This window comes from Hemiscyllium ocellatum, chromosome Y (genome assembly GCF_020745735.1).
Source record: "Hemiscyllium ocellatum isolate sHemOce1 chromosome Y, sHemOce1.pat.X.cur, whole genome shotgun sequence".
In the NCBI taxonomy this organism is placed as follows: domain Eukaryota; kingdom Metazoa; phylum Chordata; class Chondrichthyes; order Orectolobiformes; family Hemiscylliidae; genus Hemiscyllium; species Hemiscyllium ocellatum.
The window spans coordinates 912,431-921,604 of NC_083454.1; the positions used below are offsets into that span (position 1 = coordinate 912,431).

At 43.8% G+C, this 9,174-nt stretch overlaps 2 non-coding genes across 2 annotated transcripts; one reads left to right on the plus strand and one right to left on the minus strand.

The window, feature by feature from the left end:
* Positions 1-1,928: 1,928 nt before the first annotated feature.
* trnal-aag (transfer RNA leucine (anticodon AAG)) lies at positions 1,929-2,010 on the plus strand. Its single transcript has one exon. It is a non-coding gene; the product is annotated as a tRNA-Leu (tRNA).
* Positions 2,011-3,725: 1,715 nt separating this feature from the next.
* On the minus strand, positions 3,726-3,798 carry trnar-acg (transfer RNA arginine (anticodon ACG)). Its single transcript has one exon. It is a non-coding gene; the product is annotated as a tRNA-Arg (tRNA).
* Positions 3,799-9,174: the final 5,376 nt, after the last annotated feature.

Consider the following 9,174-nt stretch of genomic DNA (forward strand, 5'->3'; position numbering starts at 1 on the left):
TGGTCATTTAAGCGGGCATTGGATAGGCATTTGGAAGTTATTGGGCTAGTATAGGTTAGGTAGGATTCGGTCGGCGCAACATCGAGGGCCGAAGGGCCTGTACTGCGCTGTATCCTTCTATGTTCTATATATGTTCTAACACCAAGGAGAGGGAAGCACTGAAAGCACTGAAAAATGACAAGAACATAATCATACTACCGGCAGATAAAGGCAGAATGACGGTCATCCTAGATAAATCAGACTACATCAGTAAAGCACAACAACTACTCGCAGACACCAACACCTACCAAATGAAGGATTCCGACCCCACACCACAACTCACCAATAGAATAAACAACACACTAATGAATCTACAAAAAAACGGACAGATAACAAAAGCGGACCAGCAAAAAATGAAACCTGAAAGCAACAACACCCCCAGATTCTATGGACTACCCAAAGTACACAAACCAGACATCCCACTCAGACCCATAGTATCACTACCAGGGACACCAGCATACAAACTGGCCAAAGAACTACAACAAAAACTGAAACACCTAGTCAGCGGATCCAAACACTCCATACAATCAACACAGGAATTCTTGGACATCATCAGGAATACACACATAGACAAAGAAGAAACCATGGTATCATTCGACGTGACGGCACTGTTCACTTCAATTGACAAAACCCTAGCCAGAGAAACAATAGCCAACCTACTGGACATAACAACAGAACACAGGAGGCCGAACCTATCAACAAGGACGGCATAGTTAAACTATTGGACCTGTGCCTCACTACACACTTTACATTCAACAATCAGATATACGAACAAATCAATGGAACACCCATGGGATCACCAATCTCGGGACTCATAGCAGAGGCAGTTATGCAAAGGTTAGAACATACAGCCCTACCACAAATCCAACCCAAACTCTTGATCAGATATGTGGATGACACCTTTGTAATCATCAAAAACACAGATATAGAAAAAACACACCGAATCATCAAAGCCACATTCACAGGAATACGATTCACACGAGAAGAGGAAAAGGATAGCCAACTCCCATTCCTAGACGTGTTAGTAGAGAGAACACCCAACGGAGAATTCACCACAAGGGTACACAGGAAACCAACACACACAGACCAAGTCTTAAACAATGAAAGTAACCACCCCAACACACACAAACGAAGCTGCATCAGGACACTATTCAAAAGGGCTACAACACATTGCAGTACACCAGAACTGCGAAAAAAGGAAGAGGAACATCTATACAAGGTATTCGCCGAAAACGGATACCCACGCAACTTTATCACCAGATGCCTAAGAGATAGACCAAGGAACGAGGACATGCCACAACCCAAAGGATTAGCCACTCTACCATACGTCAGGAGCGTCTCAGAACTGACAGCCAGACTACTGCGACCCTTAGGACTCATAACAGCACACAAGCCAACATCCACACTCAGACAACAAATCACTAGAACAAAGGACCCAATACCCAGCATGAGCCAAACTAACGTAGTTTACAAAATACCATGCAAGGACTGCACAAAACACTATATAGGACAAACAGGAAGACAGCTAACAATCCGCATCCACGAACACCAGCTAGCCACAAAACGACACGACCAGTTATCACTAGTAGCCATACACTCAGACAACCATCAACATGAATTTGACTGGGAAAACACCACCATCATAGGACAAGCCGGACAGAGAACAGCCAGAGAATTCCTGGAAGCATGGCATTCATCCCCAAAATCCATCAACAGACCTGGACCCAATATACAAACCACTACAGCTGAAACTGACACCCGGAAGCGGCAAGAACATCCATCAACAGACACATCGACTGGACCATATACAAATCACTGCAGCTGAAACTAACACCCGGAAGCGGCAAGAACAAACCAATATTTAGCTGGTAGTGTGGCCGAGCGCAGCTGGTAGTGTGGCCGAGTGGTCTAAGGCGCTGGATTAAGGCTCCAGTCTCGACAGGGGCGTGGGTTCGAATCCCACCACTGCCATTTCTACTGTTCAGTTGCAACGACACAGCTTGTTAAAATGCCGTTTCCATTCCCGCTGTACTTCTGTTCACAAAAAAAAAATTTGATTTGCTTCCCGGGGAATTAAATGTGTAGTGGGAAAGTGCCAAATTGTCTATGCTGTCTTGATCGTGTTCGCCTCCCGCGTGGAAAATTGCAGAACAGCTCTACTGTTGGCGGCACGGTGGCACAGTGGTTAGCATTGCTGCCTCACAGCGCCTGTAGACCCGGGTTCAATTCCCGACTCAGGCTACTGACTGTGTGGAGTTTGCACGTTCTCCCCGTGTCTGCGTGGGTTTCCTCCGGGTGCTCCGGTTTCCTCCCACAGTCCAAAGATGTGCGGGTCAGGTGAATTGGCCAAGCTAAAATTGCCCGTAGTGTTAGGGGTATGGGTGGGTTGCGCTTCGGCGGGTCGGTGTGGACTTGTTGGGCCGAAGGGCCTGCTTCCACACTGTAAGTCTAATCTAAAAAAAATAAATACCGGAAGAAACATCAAAGCAGCGCTTCACACGAGGCTCCAACAGCGCTGATGATGTTCCCTAGCCAGGGAACGAAACGTTTGCAGCAAAATCTTCCAGCTCGGCGAACACAACCACAACAATGATTACATCCATTTATGTTAATTAATACTTATTCCTATTTTTATTGAATATTGGGAACCTACACAATGCATTAAGATTACAATGTTTTTATTGTCAAGTAATTGGGACACAGCGGGGGACAAACGTTAAAAATGCAAGTATATTCAGGTCAGCTATGCTACTGAGTTACATCAGAAAGATCAGCCACACCTAATTACACGAAGGTTTTCAATGTGCCACTGATGTGCATGTCTCTCTTCTTCTGCCCCTCTAATGTCGACCTGTAAACCAGTTTCATTTGTATTCTGTGTTTATGAGGCTTAATTATCAGGCCAGTTGTGTATTTTTTTGAAAAGCATAATTAAGTCTACTTTAGATAGCTAAGTTCTGTGGGTATTTTATATTCTGTTCATTGTGTTTCATTCCTTAGTTTTGTGAATAATTTTCTCTCTGGTTTAAAAACTGGAAGTCAACCTAGCTAAAGTATTCTAAGTAAATCTTACTACACACTCACGAAAATAAATAGCGACATTACACTCTGGATGTCCTGGATAAGAATGTTTTGAGTTGTCTGACCTAAGTAAAACGGGAGTTATTTTTCTCAGAGCAGAGCTGATTGTGAGGAGACATGATTGACGTGTACAAAATAATGAGGAGCATGGAATTACAGATTGAAGGAAACAGTTGCTCTTGATCGATCACCGGGTTTGTAGATTTCAGACAAGATGCAGAAAGCTTTGAATAGATTTGTCGAAAAACTTTATCAGTCTTCAGGTAGTAGACTCTGGAACTCACTCTCTATAAAGATTAGTTGGACATTTAACTCTTCATTCTTCTCTGAATCCATGGGCCAAGGAGTTTCAAAAAATGCTCAAAGCCGAGCATTCCCGCAAGCAACAGTGATGCGATCGGTGGCTTTGTGAAATGGAAAGGTGCCCATGACCCACGTGTGCGATTATTCGGCTTCCCTCCTGTGATGACGCTGGAACATTTACCCTCATGTTCTCATGGACATTTAATGAAGGCATTCTTATTCCTGCAGATTAAAAACTCACACCTTGTTTCGGCTGAAGAGAAATCAGTTTTCAAATGCGTAATAAACGCCTGCATTGTCCTCGAGCCACGTAGGACTCGAACCTACAGCCTCCTGATCCGTAGTCAGGCGCGTTATCCATTGCGCCACTGGCCCAACAGCCAGGCCGATGCTTACGAGCCGTGATGTTAGCACGGACATGATTAATAGCAGTGATGTTCACTCATTGAACAAGCAACAAAGATAATCACAGTCACTGCTTCAGTCCAATATTCACCACCTTTCAAAGCAGGTTTTGTTCCAAAAAAAGGACACGGATGTCCATTATTTCAGTCTCTGAAACATTTATAGCAAGGCAAGGGACAGAGGTGTTCATGGGGTACACTTTCCCATCAATCCCAGTCACGATTAAACAGCCAAATGTCTCCCAACAAGACCAACTTCTCATGGACCACAACAATGATTTCAAACAATATCGTTTATTTTCAGCTCTATTCACACTAAAGATAGATAAACCAACATTGACCTGATAAATTAAAAACAAGATAAAACTGAACCAGGAATAGCAGCCGCTGACTGGGTTCTGTTTCTGGGAAGAAAACTCAGACTTTCTTTGGCTTAATTTGTGAGCCCAGAGACATTGTGTTTGGGTCCAGAATCATATAATGACCAAACATGGAACCTCTAACTGGGCTCTAGCAACTGGCGCTTCCCTCCCCTTTAGCCCTTACTCACCAAATATCAGTTGGAGACAACAACATTTCGTTCCAATGATCACTCGCCGAAAGCATGCTCAACAATCATGTTAACCCTATGCATGCTGCAGGACCCATCCCAACTAATGACGTACAATGTCCAACAGCGAACAAGAGGCGGTCCTACATGACCAAGCTTCAGGCATTGGTCCTCCAACCAATCAAAGAAACTCATGGGCGTTCTGGGTGCTCTGATCAATCATAGAATGCTGTTGGGGTAAACTAATCTATCTAGAACTTCCACATCCAAATGCTCAGTCAAAGTTCTCTTGAAAAATTCTTCCAGTTCAAAACACAATTGTTAATGATGACTCTGTTCCCTTTCCCTCAGGTGAAAGTGAGGACTGCAGATGCTGGAGATCAGAGTCAGCATGAGAGTGGTGCTCAAAAAGTACAGAAGATCACGCAGCATCCGAGGAGCATGAAAATCGAAGTCTCAGGCAGGCACCCTTCATCAGTAACGTTTCATGCAGCCAATTTATGATCAATATTTTTACTATCCCTTATATTCCTTCATACCCAGGTTTCAGGCACAGTGTTCTCACAGAACCTTTGTCTATTGTTTTTCCAATCTATATTTATCTGATCGTTTTCGATTAGCATCATGAAGACTTCTTCTTAACTCATCAAAAAAAAACAGACCGTTCACCACGATTTTCTATGAACAATTCAATTTCAGCTTTCCTGAATGAAACACATTTTTTTCACGTGGCACCTCATTTTGTCTGGTATGACTGTTTGCAGCATCTTTCACACAGCTTTAAACGGTAATCCTGTCAGTACTGAATTAATTTACAAAACGTTTCTCATGGCAAACAGAAAGTGTGCATACCTTTTAAAGATGAGGAAATATGTCTGAATGAGTTGTGACTTGGACATGATCACTGGTGACAGGAAGCGGTGGAAGGTATACATTCTTTTCCACTTTCACTAATATTCCACCCCACTGTACTCCACAAATTGCCAGCACAATGCAGGACATTTTCTGTCGCGATCCTTCGGTCCAGTATTCCTTGCATCCCAACAGCTGTTCAGACAACACCATTCCATAAAATCACAGAAGTTGCGGCTTTACCACCTGGTAGGGCACCACCAAGTCTTGCATACAGCTCTGGTCACTGAATTTTGGAAAAATGTGAAACCTCTGGAAAGGGTTCAAAGGAGGTTTACCAGGATGGTGACTGGTGTGGATCGAACGTCTTACGAGCAAAGTCTCTGGCGACTGGGGTTGTTTTCATCAGAGAGAAGAAGGTTGACAGGTGACTTAATCAAATTTATATGATTATCAGAAGGTGAGATAGAGTGGAGAGTGAGAGCATCTTTCCTCAGATGGCGAAGGCCAACACAACATTTAATTGAATGCCGATTCATTTAGGACAGATAACTGTATTAATTTCTTCACACAGAGAGGAGTACTGGCGTGGATCAGCCTGCCTGCAATAGTCATAGACTCGCTGCCTATAAGGGTATTTCAATGTGTATGGACATATATATGGATAAAAAATGTAACGGTGAAGGTTAGATGGGCATCACATTTTTTTCACAGATCAGTGCAAGATCGAGAACCTAAGCGCCTGATCTGCGCTGTAACGTTCTAATGTCTAAGGTAGAGGACCTGCTGGGTTACCATACCTCTCCTCACTGTGTAACTTTCCAGACACATCTTTCAGTGATTTGTCAGCACTTCATTCAATCCAGGCAACTGTATTTCCTCCTCTGAATTTTATCACTCCACAATGGGGAGAGAAAAACAGAGTCAGTGACAAAGCTGAGATCACCGACGTTCTGTATGGAATCAACAAAAACTATCTTGATCTCCCAGTCTCCGGTGACTTCAATCCGGTGCGTTCCCAAGACACCATTCCAGACTCTGGTCTGCTGCAATGCTCATTCAAGGCACAGCACAAGCTGGAAGAACGGCATCTCATTTTCTACAGACAGACTATGCAATCTTCAGGACGCAGCATTGAGTTCAATCATTTCAGACCCGTCGCCTTCTTCCACATTCGTTTCACACCCGCAAGTCACATTAGTTTCAAAAACGGATCATTGAACTCGAAACATTAACTCTCCTTTCTCTCCATAGATGTAAAAGAGCTGATGAGTTTTGTTGAGACATTTTGTCTTTTCTTCAGAGAACGTTTCTTCCATTGAAGGCTGATTCCAGGAGAAGGTGTTCTGTGAGGCTAGAAGAGCCAGCCTCTGAGTGTTTATCCAAGTGCAGAGAAGGCTGTGTGAGAACCTGATTAACGGTCACATATTATGAAGAGGAGAGATATATGTGACAGAAATAAGTATATGTTGGGCAGTAATAATATGCAGTAGCATAGTTTAAAAGCAAGAGACAAGCGATTAAACGGAGATTTAGAATAAATATTTTCAGCCAGACAGTGGTATTTGTTTGGACTTCACTATCTGAAAGTGCGGCATAGCTACATGTCAGTAGAATATTTCAGCAGTGTGTGCTAAACACTTGAATAGCGAGAGCACACTTGGATAAGCACCTGGTACTGGAAAGTGTGACGAAGGCAGACCTACATGAGATGGGAGTCCCGAGGCAAAGGCAACACTGTGTGCTTAAAAATGTCGGCTTAGGCGGCTCTGTGGCGCAAGAGAAAGCCCGTTGGATTTCCTCGTGATTGCTGAAGCTGTTATTCCAAGATCATCGATTTGCGTCTCACCAGAGTCGTGGTTTAGTTCATGGTTTGATATGTGATCAGACCAGACGTGGCTGCTCCTCTGCAAAACCTGCAATATTGGTGCAGAAACCCAAATGTCTTGAACCGGACCTTCGTGTGTCTCACAAATGAACAGTTTTTATGTCTATTGAAGATAGAGCTCGATTATTATATCTGTTAACCCGTAGGAAACACGATGATGCTGATAGGCTGAAAAAAGACATTAACATACTGGCTCAGCCATGATGATATCGAATGGCGGGGCGGGGCAGGAGCGGTGTGATGAATGGCCTCCTCATGTTCCATCCTGACTGTGCTGTTTCTGGCCCAGGTCTTTAAACCCTAACATAATGAGGACAATGTGAATCTACATCAAGAAATATTAAGGTCTCAGGTGTGCCTCGCTATACTCTCAGATGGATTAGACAAATTTTGTCGCAGCTTCAGATCAGAAAGTGGAGATTTCTCACAACTGCTCTGTCAGGCTGAACATAGGCTTCCAGGTGGACAGATAGAACAGGCGTCCACGTGGATTCTGGGGATTCAGGGGCAGACTCGCCCTAAACAATGCTGGAATTCTTGCCAAGGTAATGCATGTGAATATCTGACATTTTGGATATTACTCTGGAATCTTGCCACTTTGCACTGTGCCTCACGTGTAGCATAGTGCTTCATTGATTAGCATTGCTGCCTCACAGTTTTGGGCAAATGACTGTGTGGAGTTTGCACATTTTCCCTGTGACTGCGTGGGTTTGCTCTGGGTACTTCGGGATAAAAAAGATATACAGCTCAGGTTAATTGGTCATGCTAAATTTCCCGTAATTGTCGGCACATCTGTCAAGGGAAATGGGTCTGGGTAGGTTACTCTTCGGAGGTGTGGACTGGCTGGGCCGAACAGCCTGTTTCTACACTGTAATTAATGTAATCTTTATCTAAACTGGAATTCAATTAGCTCTTGCAAAGCATTGCTCTTTGTATATCATTTATACAAACCATGCCACGTGCTCTTGGATGTAGTAATGCTTAATATTGTTGACGTTGTGGGCAATGTAGGTCACTGTATCGTATGAACTTTCCAAAGGAACTTGGTGAGTGTCAGTGAATCGAATTCTGTGACGAATTGAAACTAGTGGAAGGAAAGTCCCAGAACAGTAGTGACCAAAAATTGCTGCTGATCAACGCAGGAAGTCACGGTAAACTTATATACAGTAACCCCTCCCCCACTCACCTATTGTACACTATGCTACTTTCTCCCGACACCCCCCTCCCCGTCCTATCGCTTATCTCTCCACTCTTCAGGCTCTCTGCCTTTATCCTGATGAAGCACTTTTGCCCGAAACGGCGATTTCGCTGCTCCTTGGATGCTGCTTGAATTGCTGTGCACTTCCAGCACCATCATCCAGAATTACATTCAGTGACATCTTTCTTTCACCACGTTTTTCTCTGTCCTTTTCCTGAACCTGATGCGGCACAACGGATGATCCATAATCCGTACAACCACCTCCGAGGTGGGTTTCATTGCAGATCCACAGCACAAAATTGAGTAATTGGATTTTTGGCCTCAGTGGCAAGAACAGGAGCCGTTGGACATGCTCTGATGCCAGCTCCATTGGTGCATTTGAACAATTTGCCGTGCTTCTAAAGCAGACTAGAAGTGGCTGAGCTGACGAAGTTGAGAGATTGATCCACGCCAGGCACTCATTTCACTGATATTGGCCAGGATGATTGCAACATCAGGCTGAGAACAGCTTGAGGACCGAATATTACTGTGCAATCAAGACTCTTTGGCCCTTGATGTTACACCCAACGCGATACTAATCAGAAGTCCAGCTTAACGACATTTTATCATTATGACTCAAAAGATTATCCCCTGATCATTTAAAAGCCCTAAAAGTTGGTGCATCTCCGACTGTTGAATGCTAGGCGTTCTGCACCATTTCTACTCACTGAGAATAGAACATACCTCAACATCTATCAGACTCAATTTAAAGCTGTGTGCCCTTGTGCCAACCATCACCATTTGTAAAAAGGTCCTTCACTGTCCACCTTAAGAAAGCTTCTGATCATCTTGTATGTCTCTATTAAATCATCTCTCAAAC